Source organism: Hippoglossus stenolepis, chromosome 12 (genome assembly GCF_022539355.2).
Source record: "Hippoglossus stenolepis isolate QCI-W04-F060 chromosome 12, HSTE1.2, whole genome shotgun sequence".
Lineage (NCBI taxonomy): Eukaryota > Metazoa > Chordata > Actinopteri > Pleuronectiformes > Pleuronectidae > Hippoglossus > Hippoglossus stenolepis.
In genome coordinates this window covers 10,333,825-10,344,390 of record NC_061494.1, presented here as the reverse complement: position 1 = coordinate 10,344,390, position 10,566 = coordinate 10,333,825, and positions in this window count along the sequence as shown.

The following is a 10,566-nucleotide window of genomic DNA, read 5'->3' as shown; positions in this document are numbered from 1 at the left end:
GTTGTGACTAAAATGTCATTCAAAATTTCAGTGGTGATGTTTAGCTGATATAAATTAACATCATAAAGAAGAGGTTGTCTTTAGAAGAGAAGGTATCAGAGCCTGAAACAGTCTTCCCGTTGCTGTGACAGGCAGTAGCTGTTTTTTTCTAAAGAGAAGATGCTGGGGTTGCATGAGGTGGCCCTATTGATTATGCCTTCTAATCTAGCTAATTGGCTTACAGAAATATCAAGGCAGGCTGCAGAGCAAGGGCACACTCAGCACAGCTCCACACCGACTGTCCTTGTCAATTCTAATCATTACCTCAAAAATAAAAGGAAAAAAAGCACAGGGCCGGGATGTAATAGAAGGAGACGTGAATGGAAATGTGTGTCTGTGGTATTGACAGGGTGTCTACCCATTTATTTAATTAAAGCATGAGCTCTCCAAGGGATCAAAATGTGCTCCAGCGCTGTTCCTGAGGCTGCACGAGTCGCAGCAAACACATGACACACGAGCAGTCAACACACAGCGTCACTGAAAGAACTGATCAGTTGAAATAAAGTGAAATACAATATGCCCCCCCCGCCTCCCTCCTTCTCTCTCTCTCTTCAGTCATTTATGTTCTCCACCCACTAATTTCTTTTTCAGGGTCATGTGGGGCCCGCAGACTGTCCCAGCATGCACCGTGTGGAAGAGCAGGCAAAGTCAAGGCACAGCACAGATGCTCATTGGTACCTGCAGGCGATGTAGAGTCTCCGGTCCACCTGGTCGTGGGAGGAAAGCCGCACATCTGAAGCACAGAAGAATCCTGGCTCCGTTTGTTCTCAGACGACTGAGATGCAGCATTTTAGATATGAAGTTGCTTTTCACGTGGCTTTTTAACCTCACATATTGGACATTTATAGGCAGCATGTGCACTTAATAATAACACAAAATACTGACTCAACCGAGATGCACCACAGAACGCCACAGGAACGCATTACTGCCGGTGGTCATCAACAGTCAATGGACCAACTCTAGACTCATTTGACCATGTCAGCACATTTCTATTCTTGGCTGGAGCGAATGTAAAGAAACACAATTTCCCCCTTGGGATCAAGAAAGTAATTCTGATTCTGATAATGTAGCTGTGAGAAAATATAATGACATCTTTCAATGCATTTCAAAGATTTTGCAGTTAAAATGATACACACCTATAAATAACCTTTGATAGCACATTATCACATTAGTGTAATTATATGCTGTGTGGTTTTATGACATATACACGCAACTTACAGGTTATTATAAAGCATGGTTTACATAGGTGTTATATTTATGGAGAAAATATTGAGAAACACTTAAAACATCCATATAAAATAAATATTCATATTCAATATCCATATTTCTGTAAGTCTTTATATTCTGCTTATAAATACTAAGCACTATCAGCACTAATTATTGATCAGAATCTTATGATGCTATAATGTCAAAAATCTTTTTGAGTTTTTCAAGTATTGATTGGTTAGTTTTAATAATAAATAGTGTGTGTATGTGTATCACTTTTGTCCTGATTCCACCCTTGTGATGTTTTGAGGAGACTTTTTGACTGTCAGTGTGTTTGGTTGTTGTCTTTGATTTATCTTTGTGAATCTTTTTTGACCTTGTTGTTTTCCTTGTGTTTGGCTTTTGATTTATATCTTCATTTGCACTTTTCTTTATTCCTGTTTAACTTTGAAGCTTCTTTTCCTCTTTTATTTCACTTCCTGTCTACATCTACCATCCCACCATTTCTGATGACTTCCCTCACCTTTATTAGGTTCACCTAAGTCTTGTTAGCTCATCTATTATCTTTCCTCTACCTCGTAACCAGTTCGTTTGGACAGTTTGTGAGAATTCAGTGTTTTTCCTCGCAATAGTTCCTCATGTATTTACCCAGTTATGTTTTTGAGCGTGCTCCCAGCCAGGGTGATTTATGGATACCTCTTCCTGATTTCACTGCCAAGCTGTACATCCTTAGCCAAACCATGTCTCTTGTTTGATCGGTCCCTGTGTGAACATTTGCATTTAAGTCCTCATCTGTTCAGCTATGTACTTCCTCTCCGAATCATCCCCCAGGTTCAGTTTGGGAAGCAGACAATGTCTCTATGTTTAAGAGTCAGAATAAAACCTTTTTTAATTAGCACTGGCTCAGGTCTGCCTTGGACCAGCTCTTAGACACATGGAGCTTCTCTTTCCTTCCTCTCCCTCTTCATCACGTTAATGTCTCATCAATACATGTTACTGACTTAACTTCTTCCCTGGAGTTATCACATGCTCTCTAAATTTCTGCGTTATTTCTTTCCCTTTTAAAAGGGTTTGGGTTTTATTGGTAGACTTTCTTCTCTAGTTGAGGGTCAGAGGATGTTGCACCTTGTTGAGCCCAATGAGGCAAATTGTGATTTGTGTATATGGGCTATAACAGAGGTCTTCAACAGGGGGTCCGCGAAATTTTGGGTTGATCAGACAATTTTTTAATATTTTTTTAATTTTAAATTTTTTTTTCCAAACATTTTTTTCTCCATAACTTTAAAGCTATAAGCTATAAGCTATTTGAATAGCTTAGTATTGAATGCACAATAACAGGGTAGCTATGTTTATACATGGCACTAGGCCCAGTTTAATATAAAACACTATTTTATACAATATATATAGTAGGGGGTCCCTGCTCCATCTCTCCATCAGTTTGGGGGTCCTTGGCCAGAAAACCGTTGAAGACCCCTGGGCTATACGAATAAACTTTGATTAATTTTCTGGTCATAACAACTTTTATAAGACCTAATCCAAAGACTGTGTCCTCTACTCTATTGTATGCTGTGATGATTTTGAGGCTACAGTTAATTGAAATGGTCTATATGAGATTTGTATTATGTACGAGGCCATCACTTGTGGTTCAAATGAAAGCATTGAGTAAGAGTAGCATAAGAAGAACAAAGTCAGAAAGAGATTAAACTGACTCAATATCAGCAAACGTCATTCAAAACCTGTATATTATAAGCAGCATGGTGCTCATTCCAGACCAAGTGAGGCTGTAACTCGAAAACTGCTGAGTGTATCACATAGAGCAATGGTGTGTTTTATTGCCCATGAGATCAAAATTTTATTTGTAGGATGACGAATGGGTAATGTCTACTTTCAAAAGTCACACGATCTATCTTTGAATCTGTTTGAACGTGAAAAAAAAAAAAAATCAATTCTTCCCTCTGCCTATGCAGCAGACACTTAACAGTGTAGCGCAGGTGTTAAAAAGTAAAAGCACTCCGCACACACCTTAACTGGGCTTTTGTGGCAGCTATAGAGGACATGTGGCAGAGACAGAGGAGAGACAATCCTTCAGAGTGCGGCAACAAGCGCTCCTGCAGTGAATAAAGATGAGGAGACAAGGGAGGACACACATCCACTTACAGTGAAGAATGAAACGGGGAAGGAAGCAAGTGAGGGATTTCCTCTCATCCCGCTGTGCTGGAGCTGCTCCCTATGATTGAGAATATAATGGTGAAATCAATCATTTTGTGCAGGCCCCCACTAATATTGGTCTATCATGGATGCATCAGTATCAGAGTATATGTTGATGGCATGAAAAAAAGGAAAAGATGCTCAGAGAAATTTACTCTGAGATTAACTAGATTAATCTCAAACAAAGAGAAAAGAGACTTTGAAGCTGCAAGCTGATTTTGCTGTGCAGTCCCTGAACTTTCATTTCCAATACAAACGGACCAAGAACATACAACCTGAGTGACTTGAATAACGAATAGATCGAATCCATCTGATTGTCACATCAACATACGTTTCAGTTGAAGGGATACAACTCAAGGAAATCTAATCTTTTGTACAAAGAAGTTAAGTTGGCAAACACAATAAATCTGCTTAAATCTGATTAGTAACATAGAACCAGTGCAGAATCTTAAATATGTCCTCATTTTGTATCACAGAACCTTTTAAAATTGTATCTGAATCCTCAACTCTTCTTCCAGGTTTATGTGAAATATTAAAGATTTTCATTGTGATCTCAGACTCACAGACTCTCTGTATATACGTTGGCCATTCTATTTTCTGCTCCCTTAAATCCCCAAGAGTCCAGTGTTGTTCAGTCTGTAATTATTTCCTTGTCAAATCACTCCACACAGGGTCCCTCAGTGCATCAATGTAATCTGATGAAAGTACGGTTGACTTGAGAGGTAAAGAGCAGACTCAACAGTGTTTGAAGGAGTGAGGCAATATTGATTTGGATCTGGCTTGACACGGCCAATTTGCTCACCACAGTCCTCTGAGATTTGAGAAGAACCATTCAGAGAACTCATTTGCCACCAAGGACTCACGTAGCAACACCTGCACATGTCAAAGGTCAGTGGAGTTAAATGTGTGTCCATAGTTGTTTGTAAAAACAGTTCGATGATGTAAAACGAATAGAAAACAAGTCAATAAGGTGGAAATCCCATCTTTATCTTGTGTATTAGTGCACATGTCAATCACATTATATACTGCAGCGTTTAAAGCAACAGAATGAAGAATTCGCTCTTGACTATACTCAGGCTCCCCTTACGGGTGGAACGCAGTCCAAACCCCCTATGCACTCAGCTCTACATATGTTCAAGTGTCGACAAGCTGACGGAGAAGGAACCGGCAACCTCAGAAGCCAAAGGACCATGTTGACCAACAAGGTTTTTGGAGTCTGGCAGAAAACGTTTGCATATTCACTGCACTCAACCCAGAGTCGAGCAGTAGCATACAAGCTAACAAGCTAACACAGCAAGCAAGTAGCCTACACCATTATCGATGTGTGAGCATGGTGTGTGTCGAATAGCATGGGATTGTTCGGCTAACGTGCAGTTACATGATTAACTAGCGACTCAACAACTTGCACAACTCTACGTCACGTAAGCAGAACAGAACAAGATTAAGCAAACAAGGAAAAGTTTTGACTTGCTTGTCCAATAACAACAAGACCAGTTCGGCATCTGTCCTTGATCCTTTGGCCTCTTTTAGCTTTCGACGAGTAAGACAGATATTCACCCTTGTTAGGTCACTTCTTCTTCTTAATTTCCTCCGACAATGTGCTCTTCGGTTTCTTCTGTTGCTCTGTCATGATGACACTGAGAATGATTTAAATGATTTTGAAGCTGTTATTTCAAGGTATCTGTTGCTTTAAAGGGACCAATTGACTAACATAATCAGCCGTTCTTGGCCCCCCCCCCCTTAAATCAAGGTTATATGCAAAATTATAGATGCATGTCTCTTTTGCCAGTTTCCTATTATGAACCAGACGATTCCTATTTTTGAAAATCCTGTTGTGCTCTCAGACACGACAAAGGTGCACGTCTGTCCCGCAACTTTAATCCAATTCTTTTGTTATAGTGTGTGTGTGTGTGTGTGTGTGTGTGTGTGCGTGTGCGCGCATTTGCTTTAAATGAAAACCATTTCCCCAGTCTTCCCGCCAAGAAGGATTTGCCATCAAGAATCCAATTAGATTTACAGTCCAACAACAATGGTCCTCCTTGAACTATGGGTGAGTTTGGGGGCGTGGGGCGGGGGGTGCGATGATTGGGAGTTTAAAGTGACTCATTCAGTTGTGGAACCTGCATTTTTTTATTATGCTTCAGAAACATGCATATCCACTTAGTGCTGCTTCTCAGCAGTGAATTGAGGGGAAACCTGTCAAACAGTATGTTCGTTTCTTGTCGTCTTATTTGAAATTGTAAAGCTGTTTGATTGTGAGACCTCAGGATTAATTTAACTGCTTTAAAATGCTTCAAAAGCAAAGTCTTTCTCATAAATTCTATCGTTATTTATTTTATTCTGGTTGGAAACCAGTTTCACCTTTTCCTGCATCATGTCCACGTCCATCCTTTCATGAGTATCTGGTGTTATTCTTCAAGCCTTTATGCAACACATGCACTTCAGTCATTCTGCAGCGTGACACCAGCTTTTAGCTGGTCCTCATGATCGTAGCCTTTTGAGAGGATTCTCTCGTGTTGAGCACATTTCTCTTGCTGAGACACTCATAAGTCCAGTCCAGTCGGAGCCTGGAGGTGGTCCGCTTTGTACTCGCTTTTAGTTTGCATTATTACACCTTTCAAATCCTGCTCAGCAGCCTCTCGAGGGCAGCCAGCACGGATTTACAAATGAACATATCATGACTGTCCGACAAGCTAAAGGGGGCGAGGAGGTGGGAAGCAGATTTTTAAGCACCTCAGGGTATTTCTTGCTGCCAGTTGTTTTACTGTCATAATCCTTTCTTTTTTTTTAATCAATCGCCAATGCAGACTGAAAAGATAATATGCATAAGTCATGCCCGACAGTGGATAAGCCTCCTTTGGATGCTTATCTTCCTAAAACATGCTCATGTTAGTGCCAGCTGCAGTCCAGTGCTGCGGCAACACTCTTCACTTTTTAAATTCAACACATGCATCGCCGGGTTTAAATTGGCTTTATGAATTAACCTAAAGTAATTATAGCGAGTAAATCCCTGACAAAGCACAGCGGGACACTGCAGTGTTTTTCTTTCCAGATTTGTCTTTGTTACTTTAAGGCAACGAAACACAGACGTCAAACTTAAAGTGCAGCCTGAGATGTAGCGCCGGCCTTTTAATTACTGGGAAAAGACCGAGTGGACAGATCTGCCTCCCACAGGCTGCATCCCTGGTTGCTGTGAATCCCTTGAAGCAGCAAATGTCACGGCCTCGTGGTTTTGCAGTAAACCAAGACCGCTGGAATAAATCCAGTGTCACAGATGAGTCACGTTTCACATGCTGTATGTTCAGTGTTGCTTACAAATGCAGATTCTCAACATCATAAATGCCACACAGAAAAGTTATGGATAAAGTAAAACATTTTAAGTCTACTTCTATTACACGATGTTAAAGTACAGAAGTAGTAGTATCCGGGTTCATCCCATCATTGTGTAGATCCTGTTCATGTTGTGTAGGTAGATTGATTTTTCCTCCATTGGGGATTTAAACTGTAGAGTAGAGGAAATCTAACTCTCCCCAAGAATAATTCATCACGGTGACTATAGGTTTCTCCCTCTTTCCATAGGCTCTATCTTTCTATTCAACCGCTTTCCCACAACTTTTGGTTTAGATTTGCAGAGATAATGGCACCGCACCACAATACACACGAGATTCACTGTGTCACTTGCCTGCAAATTAACAGAAAAACACAAACATACTTCCCTGTTGGCAGTATGTATTTGATATCATAGCAAAAGGCCATCTGTCACTATTCACATTCTGATGGGTTGCGAAATACCAAGGGCACGATTCCCACCGGAGCTGAGGGTGACATTTCCCTTCACTTTTCAAAATGTGTTATTGTCACGCTCACTTTCATAGTCTCAAGTTGATCTTTTTTTTACCAAAGTCATCCTGAACGCTGTCTTTTCACTTTCCTGCCTCAGACAAGATGAGAGGAAATCTGAGTTAATCAAAGATGCTGCACGTCAGACAAAGACAAGACAGAAGTTGTCTTTGTCGTAAAGATGCGATTACAACACCACTACCAGGTATCTAGAAAGCACATTAAGAGTGTTTTAACGCCGTAACAGTACGTCTGTAGTCTTGGCAGGAATACAAACACGTTGCTAGTGGGGTCACGTTCTGTGAAGGTCGTCCCAGACTCTGTTTGTGATTTTCACAGATAGCGTTTCGAGGCACAGATTGAGCCAACGAGTGAGTGAGTCTTTAGACGCGAGTGTAGCTATTAAGTGAAGTCGTTTGAGTGTCGAGGTCTTGTTCACGTGCGAGTGTAAAATGGAGCGTGGGACTCACATGCAGATTAGTGCAGTGCCAGCAGCAGTTATGCGGGAGCGTAGCCAGGAGGCAGAGCTTTCAGTCTCTGCAGCAACTCTCTCCTGTAATGCTCATGAGTGTTGGGAAGTGAAAGATAGAAGTGAGAAGAAGATGGAGACGCAGGGTCACAGTCCTGAGCCAAGTTGGGTAGTTGTGTTGTGTGAAAATATATATATATATATATATATTTAAATTCACGGGCACAAGCATGGGTAAAAATCAAGAAAACATGGAAAGTCAGTTGATCAGAACTAAACTATGTTTTTTCCAGAAAATAAAAATGATCATGCAATGTTTTTAAGTTTTATATCAGCTTACTTCAGGCCTAGTCAGCCGCTAGGATTTGTTTTATTATGAAAACACCTTACACCTCCTTCCCCTCTACTCAGATAACTGTTACTACTGACATCATTCTACATCGAAATAGATAACATAAAGACAAAAATAGCCAGAGGTGAATAAGTTCTCATTGGCTTTGCTGCTTGTAAAAAATATTAACTTTTGTTAGCCGCAAGCTTAACAAGCTTAACTGTCACTGTGGAAGCACATTGACAGCTGCAGGAGCACAGGTGCTGTAACAATTCACAGAACTCAACCAACTACACAGGAGGACAAGGAGGACTTAACCGATTTGATGTGAGTGGCCACGTATGTAGCATGTGTGTTTAATCACGGTCTGGTGCGGGTTCACAAAAATGGACCAAAGCTGGGCTCACCTTTTGTGACAGGGTAAGAGGTAAAGCCACTGCTCCTTAGCATCTAAAGGAGCCAGTTGAAGTGGACAGAGTATCTGATGAGGCTTCCTCCTGAGAGGATTCCTCTGGAGGTTTTCCCGGGCACGGCGAACTGACAGGAGACCTTGGGGGAGCCTCAGAATATGCTGCAGAGATGATGTATCTCATTTGGTTTGCAAACCCAAGGGATCACCGAGCAGCAGCAGGAAAATGTTGCAGAGGAGGGGACTATAACTATCTTAGCCCACTGCTGCACGACCTGTAGCAACAGAAAATGGGTGGATGGTTTTACGCAACATAAGTGGAATCTACTACCTGTCAAAGAAACAAATCCTTCCAATCAGGATTTACTCCTCCAGCAGGTTTTGTAATCTGCAGTATAAAGGGATGAGAGGTGAAGGAGATAAACAGGCAACCTAAACACTGTAACTGCAGTGACTGCCCTTATACAACCTTATAATAATAGGCTGTCAGTGCTTAATAATCATGTTGAGATGCGATTAGGCAATTCTACAACATGTAGAAGAGAAACTGAGCTGCAGCAGGAGATATTCTAATAGTGATTTTATAAGGTGTGTTGCGTTCTTAGCAGATGTTTTAGTCAGTAGATTATGAAACACACTGTTTGTAAAAAATGGCTGCTAAACCTCTTTTTTTTTTCTTTGAATAAACTGTGTGTTGAAGCTTTTCTCATACAAAGGCAGCCTCCTGCAGGTCATGGCCAAGTGACGTGTGAATTCCTCACACCCACACTCCTTCACTGTTACAGTAATAACTTGAAAGAAAGTACAGAATTATGCTGCTGTAGTATGAAGTTAAGGCAAGTTACCAAATCACTGAACGTAGGCTGCAAGGCGATATGGCCAAAAATGATAAATGTCACATTATTATTTCTTTTAAGTTTAAAGTCAGATTTTTTTCCTCCTGAGTGAAGGTTGTGATTTTAAACTTTATGAGCAGAGAATGAGAAACACGTGATAAACAGCAAAACATTTTACAAATCTGAGGTATATCAATTTAGTTTTATTCCTCCTCAATGTGTGAACACAATGCATACATATATTATATTGATGTGTACATTGGACTTTTGTTATATTGCTCTTGGTAAAGATTATATTGCTATAATTATGACTTTAGTTTTATTGCCCACACCTGACTGAACACACAGAAACCTGTTCATGCTGGTGCTGATTTGCTGTATGGTGCTTAAATATAAAACTAAAACATGGTGGTCAGCAACATAGTTTTACATCCTGATCCTTCTGTGTGGATACTGTACAGTAATATTTATGAAAAATATTCAATTCATCAAATATACAAAAGGGGACAGTGTGAATAAATGTAATATAAAGTGATCAGCACAGTTTCTAAAATAGAAGAGCTTTTTGGTGTGTACCTGAGAGCACAAACCCTTTCACATTTGTTTGCTCTTATTTTTAAAACCTTAAGAGAGGCATGCCCTTGATTGTGGAGTTGAATGATTGAGAAGTTATATAAATTTGTTTTAATCAAATAGACTGTAGAAATCAGTATACAGCATCTCTAAAATTAATATGAAGGTTTTGAGAAGAGGAGATGATTCAATTTCCACCTTCCAAACTGATGGCATTGTCAGACTTGGACTGGGGATTTAAAACCATATTAGCACCAGTTTAGACGACCTCAACATAAACGCTCTGCAGCCTTTTCAATCTTTATCAATGGCTGTGTCGTCATTTGCACTCCTTCAGCAAATCATTAACTTTATGAGGCTGCACTCATTGAGCCAGACCACATGGTTGTCCGTCGGCCAGGTGAGCAAAGGGGTTATCGGGATGACACACACACGAGAATACGAGCAGAAAAGCGCAGATGTCATCTCATGTAAACAGAGAACAAATGGGAAATCTATGTTTGCTCCGGGGCAGAAGGTTTGAGATTATGACACAGCTGACTGATGATGTATTCGCCCCTTTAGGACACAATCAGATTACCGCTCCTTTTCTTCTGTAATGGCTTCGCTGTCGCAGCCCCACCTCCAGCAGGGGAATAGCAGTTATCAGCAGGGT